Raw genomic sequence first — 5,606 nt, forward strand, 5'->3', positions numbered from 1 at the left:
ACCTTTAAAATCTAGGTCACTATATAGTCCCACACAGTATAGTTTTATAATAGTTAGGGATTAGGGTCAACCAGTGTCTTCAACTTTGGATGTTACTACGCCTAATGATGTCATCAATAGTCGCCGGTCCTTTATGTTAACGTATTGCTACCAGCGCCCAGAATTACATATCGGTTTAATCATTTCAAAAGGTCGTGCTAACGCGAAAACTCCATACTTACATTTTATTGTAAGCTTCTGTGCTTCAGAGAACACCCACATGAGGAAACACGCTTCTCCTCCGCCCACAGGCGCGACACAAATCACACTATTGCCAGACGGGTTAGCTAGCCTGCTAGCGGCTACGGCTCCTCTTTAAAAATAAAAACTTTCAGACACCTCTACAGTTCCAAACGCCCCTACAACCGGATCAATGGGGAGTAGCCAGAGGGGTGGGGAAGTAATTTGGATTTGGTCTTAGAAAACACATCTCATTTTGAGATGGAAAATCTTGTAAACATCTAGAGCTAGCTAAGAAGCCTTGTGAGTGACTTTCATGGAGCATAAAATATTATTAAAATGTGGACATGTCTACATGTTTTCCACAAAATATCTTAAAGGATAACACAATTTGACATTTGGAGGTTGACTCCACTCTCAGCCCAGATTTGAAAAATACAAAAAAAAGGGGGCGGGGCTAAGGGAGGCTACACTATGTCTTCAATAATGGAAAGTGATGCAAAGCCAAGTAATGCCAGTTTCACCAATTCACTGTATATTGTGATATGCATGTATACAGTGATAATAATATATGTCTATAGTTTCATCACAGAACTTTCTGTGGAGGTTAAAGATTTTTTTCTGTATATAATGCCCGACGGCGGGGCTGAAATATTAGTAAACAAATCCACGATGCCACCGATAGGGGATACGAATTCTGGTAGGGGGTACATATTTTGACACAACATCTAGCACAACACAAGGGTTTGCAGGACCGAAGGGGACTCCTGTCTCAGTGGTAAAATGTCTCTAGCATAATAGCTAATCAAGGCTAACGTATTAAACAAAGAATCCAGGATAAAACAAGTTGTGCAACCCAGTAGATTTTTGACAACTGAAGGCAACACGCCTACGAGCCATGCTAAAGCTAACATATAAATAATCAAAGATAGGCGGGGCTTTGATACTGAAGCTGCAGAGAATGATGACATAAAACTTCTAAAATGACATGCGACTTAACACCAGTCGACAAATCACAAAATTCAACTGTAATGCCTTGTTTCAACCTGTAGGGGGCAGACTATATTTTCAGGAATTAAACAAGTTTATTTTAAACTGTCAAAAATGTGGGAAGGACCACCAGATAGCAGATTTTAAGCCTCATTTATAGAAGAGACCAAAAAAGTTGATTTAGTGTTTAGTTACCTGTTATTATCTACTATGAAGAAAATTGTGTTTTGGGGGATTTTAACATTGACATTAACATGAAAAAGATCGTAGAAAACATGCTAGGTGGACCACAAACTTCTAAAGCATCCACTTGTAGACGAATAGATCCATGTTTTTTTGTTTTTCTCATCAGAGTTTATATCTGGCTACAATATTGCTCGCCAACCTAAATAGCAATGCTAGTTAAGGCAGTGAAGGACTGCCAGAGCCTATCTTGGCTACTATTGGGCGAAGGCAAGATCCATCCTACAGGTCGCCGGCGTGGCACATTTGTTAAAACATTTTAATTTATATGTTAACGATTGCATGTTTATGGTTGTCAGAGTTTGGATTTACCCTTTACCAAAGTAATATATCGTAGAAAGATATTACTTTAATTAATTACATGTTCTGTAACTCATATATTATAAATATATATAAACTATACAGCCAAATTTCTTGTCAAGCCTTGTACACCCAAACATTTTATTTGTCTTTTGTGTGTTCCTAATAAGTGTGTCTGGTCTTGTATTTTTACCAGAGCCAATAGCTGTCTGTCAGTTGTTATTAGCAAGGCGGAGGAGAGCTTTAACCAGCTTTTATTTGTGGAATCTGTTTAAGTCTTTCTGAGGCACACAGGCCGGCTCTTAGTTTGTTGTGTGTTTTCTACGGTGGCCCTGAAGTACAAATGACACCAACGAATCACCAACATATTAAAAAAAAATACAACAAAAAAAAAGCATTTTAGAAATTAAAAGAAGATTCCAGAAACCAAAACACAATTCCCCCCAAAAATAATCAAAGAAAGTCGTATGGGACATCTTAGAGTGGATGATGACATTTGTTCATCATTTTAAACAAATATACTTCGTACTAATCATGGAATATTTATAAGTGTGCAAACGTTGAAGGTTTGAAAACGTCAAAAATCAAATGTCAGCATCCAATCAGCAATGTACTGATTCTAATTGTGTTTTGGATTTTTAAAATGTATTATGTTTGTGGAAATTACTTTTTTAATGTTTCATTTTTATTTCAGCTTATTTTGGAACTGTGTTTTAAATTCTAGAATTTTTATTTACTTTTTTTTATTATTATTATTTGCTTTCTTTTTCGTTTCAATTTTCCTTAAAAAATGTGGAAAATACCACAAACCAAATTGACCACAGAAAACATTTCAGACATTTTTCTGTTACACTGATGTCACTATATATGAGTTCTTATGGCTTGAAATGTTTTCCACTGAGTGATGGAAATGTTGGTGTGATTCTTTTGGGCCACCGTAGTTTTCTCTATTTTTTTTGTTTTTTTTTTAAGTGGAAATCTTATGCTGTCTTCCATTTAATCTGTGCTTTGACCTCACTACAAACTCATTATTACTCCAAATTAGGATTTAAATAAAAGGCATTTAATATTTTTGCAGTTGTATTTTTTCTTAAAAGTGCTTTCAGGCAAAAAAAAAAAAAAAATTAATTTTAAAACACTTAAATTTGTAAGATGACATAGATGGAGGGTGTAGAGTCCTTTTTGTGAATATTTTTTTTGCCAATAAAGATATATTTTAGTGAGTGGAGGTCTTCAAAAAAGAGGTTTTGGTGTCATGGGGTTTCATTTCACACGTGCATGAACTTTTTCTGGCCACAACAGCCGGCACCTCCTCTTCACACTAGTAGCCAGCTTGCAGTCACACACCTCTGAGGGCTGATGGGTCAGACTTTGAGCTCTAACGACAGCAATTGTCGCACGTCAGCTTCTGTGTTGGTCACTCCGGAACAAACAAAATGTCTCAGTTGATCTCACAAATGTTGGGGGTTGAGGTCACAACTGCAGGCAGGCCGTCGCACTCTCCCAGTCGAAATTTTGGAGGGGGGGGGAGTTCACATAATTTGGAGAGGCATTGGATGTTCTATAATTTGGATTCAACTCCTGTAGTTAAAATCCGTGCACTTCAAGACCCGTACCTCCAGAAGGGGGTACCATAAGACTTAACAGGTTAATTTGTATTAACGCAAATTAATCCAAGAAACAGTCCTACGCTTTAACTCAGCGGTTCAGGCTTCCACGGCGTGTGTTAAAACATTTCAATAGGTATTATCCCGCTATTATCATGGTCACTTATAAAAGAAATAAATATTCAATCTTCTTTTTTTTGTACTTCATTCTTGCCATTTTTGTGGTTTAGATCAGTATTTCACAAAAAGCGGACTATTTGATCCATATGGTCCGGAGCCACATTGCGCTGTACTGGTAAAACATTGTGATTAATCGTGATTGATTGCAATTAATCGTGATTAATCTCAACTCAAAAGTGCGATTAATCCGATTTTTTTGTGTTCGATTAACAGCACTAATTAAAAATAAATGTTCTAAATGTAGAGTTTTGTGTGGGATTTCATATTGTGATTATTCACAGACAATAAGTGGTCGACAAATACTGTGACTAAATAAAAAGTATAGCGATATCGCGATTAATTTTTTCCAGGTTTGCAATTAATTAGTTAATTTGTTTTTAATCGATTTCTGGCCCTAATATATATATATATATATATATATATATATATATATATATATATATATATATATATATATATATATATATATATATCATACTGCCCTAATTCTGTTCTTGTGTTTATCAAGTCATTTAAAAAAGGGAAAGTCACAAAAAAAATATTCACGGCGATCAAAAACAATTGAAATTCTGAGGTTCATGTTAGATTTACCGCATTTGTGAGAATTATCAATATTGATATTGATATCGCTAAAATCGATACTCAGTATCGCCCAGCCCTACTGAATACAGACCAAGCTTAAGGTTTAAGACTCATTCTGGACCAAATTAACTTTCGTGCTATCCCAGGCATGTTTACATTAAACGTGGGGTCATCTGGACCCCACAAGAGAGCATGAGGGTTGGAAACAAACTTTGCTGAAGACACTTTGAATGTTTCCTTCAGCTGTTTAGTCCAAAGAGACTATATTTTTCATTAACATCCAAGGAATTATTTATAGAAAAAAATGTTTTAATTATAAAAAGTCCTGATAATAAATAAAGTGATAAAGGATCTCCATGTTCCAGATGTAAGATGAACCAGTGTCATCAAGCCATGTGTTCTCTTTAATGAGCTGGTGCTTAGCTGGAAGTTTTTACGCACGCTGACACAGACAGGTCCTGCCCCCCCCAAAAAAAGGGAGATGCGCGCGCACATGCCCGGTTCAGTCTTGCAGTGGGGTATCCAGCAGCTCAGGTTGCGTAAGCACACGCCGCCTTGAAGCAGGTTTGACTTCCTGCAGACCACAACACGCAGAAACATTCAGATGGAGGCAGAAACACACCTGGTGGATTCTAAAAACCTGCATATTTATCTCTGATGATGCAATAACACGAGTATGATGAATCCAATCCATAATCGATAACACTGATCGATACATCCTGCAGAGGACGAGCTGCACAAACTTCCTGACGCGAAGGTATCAGTGCTCTCTCCACCCCATCGTGATTCACACGCCGACCATGATGACGGTGACGGTGGGAGCGGAGACTTCTGACGTCAGAGGAGGAAAATGACAAGTGCGTCCAATGAGGGGCCGAGGATGTGCAGCGCGAGGACAGAGCCATCCGCCGAACGGCAATAACCATGCCAACCCAGGAATATAGCGCGCGCCGCTGACTGGGGGGAGAAAAAAAAGAGAGGGGGGAGACCCCTAAAAGAAGAAGAGGAAAAAGAGAGGCTCGCAGAAAGAGGAGGACAAAGGGCGTGAGCGGAATTCTGGGGGATTTTTTGGGGGGAGGAAGAAGACAAGGCGCTGGTAAATTTCTCTTTCTTTTGTGTGTGTGCGCGTGTGTGCGTGTGTGTGGTGTGGTGTGCACCCCCTCTTCCTCATCATCATCCTCCTCCATGCCTCGCGCCGGCTCGGGGACTGCACCGCTGCAGCTTGATGATGATGAAGGTGGCCGCTTATTGTTCCTCCTCCTCCTCCCCCCCAAAAAGACGCGCAGGCATTGCTGCGCGCGCGCGCACAGCCCGGGCTCAGCAGTGGGTCTAAAGCACTCGTGACTGACCGTGGTGTAGCGGGGTGCCGCAGAGGGTTCGAGCCCCTCCGTTTGGTTGTGACCTTCCTTTCTTTCTTCCTTGCTCGGTCTTTTTTTTTCTTGAGCGCGTGCGTGCGCGCAGGAATCATAACAGCAGTGGTGTGTA

The 5,606-nt window shown here is 39.4% G+C and overlaps 1 protein-coding gene across 1 annotated transcript in view; it reads left to right on the forward strand.

Moving 5' to 3' along the window:
• Positions 1–4,449: 4,449 nt before the first annotated feature.
• gpr185b (G protein-coupled receptor 185 b) overlaps positions 4,450–5,606 on the forward strand; it is a 5,869-nt gene continuing 4,712 nt past the window's right edge. The window contains exon 1 of the mRNA XM_024288245.2: positions 4,450–5,217. The gene's annotated coding sequence lies outside the window, so the exon portion shown is untranslated. The remainder of the gene's footprint in view (positions 5,218–5,606) is intronic.

Source organism: Oryzias melastigma, linkage group LG18 (assembly GCF_002922805.2).
Source record: "Oryzias melastigma strain HK-1 linkage group LG18, ASM292280v2, whole genome shotgun sequence".
Classification (NCBI taxonomy): domain Eukaryota; kingdom Metazoa; phylum Chordata; class Actinopteri; order Beloniformes; family Adrianichthyidae; genus Oryzias; species Oryzias melastigma.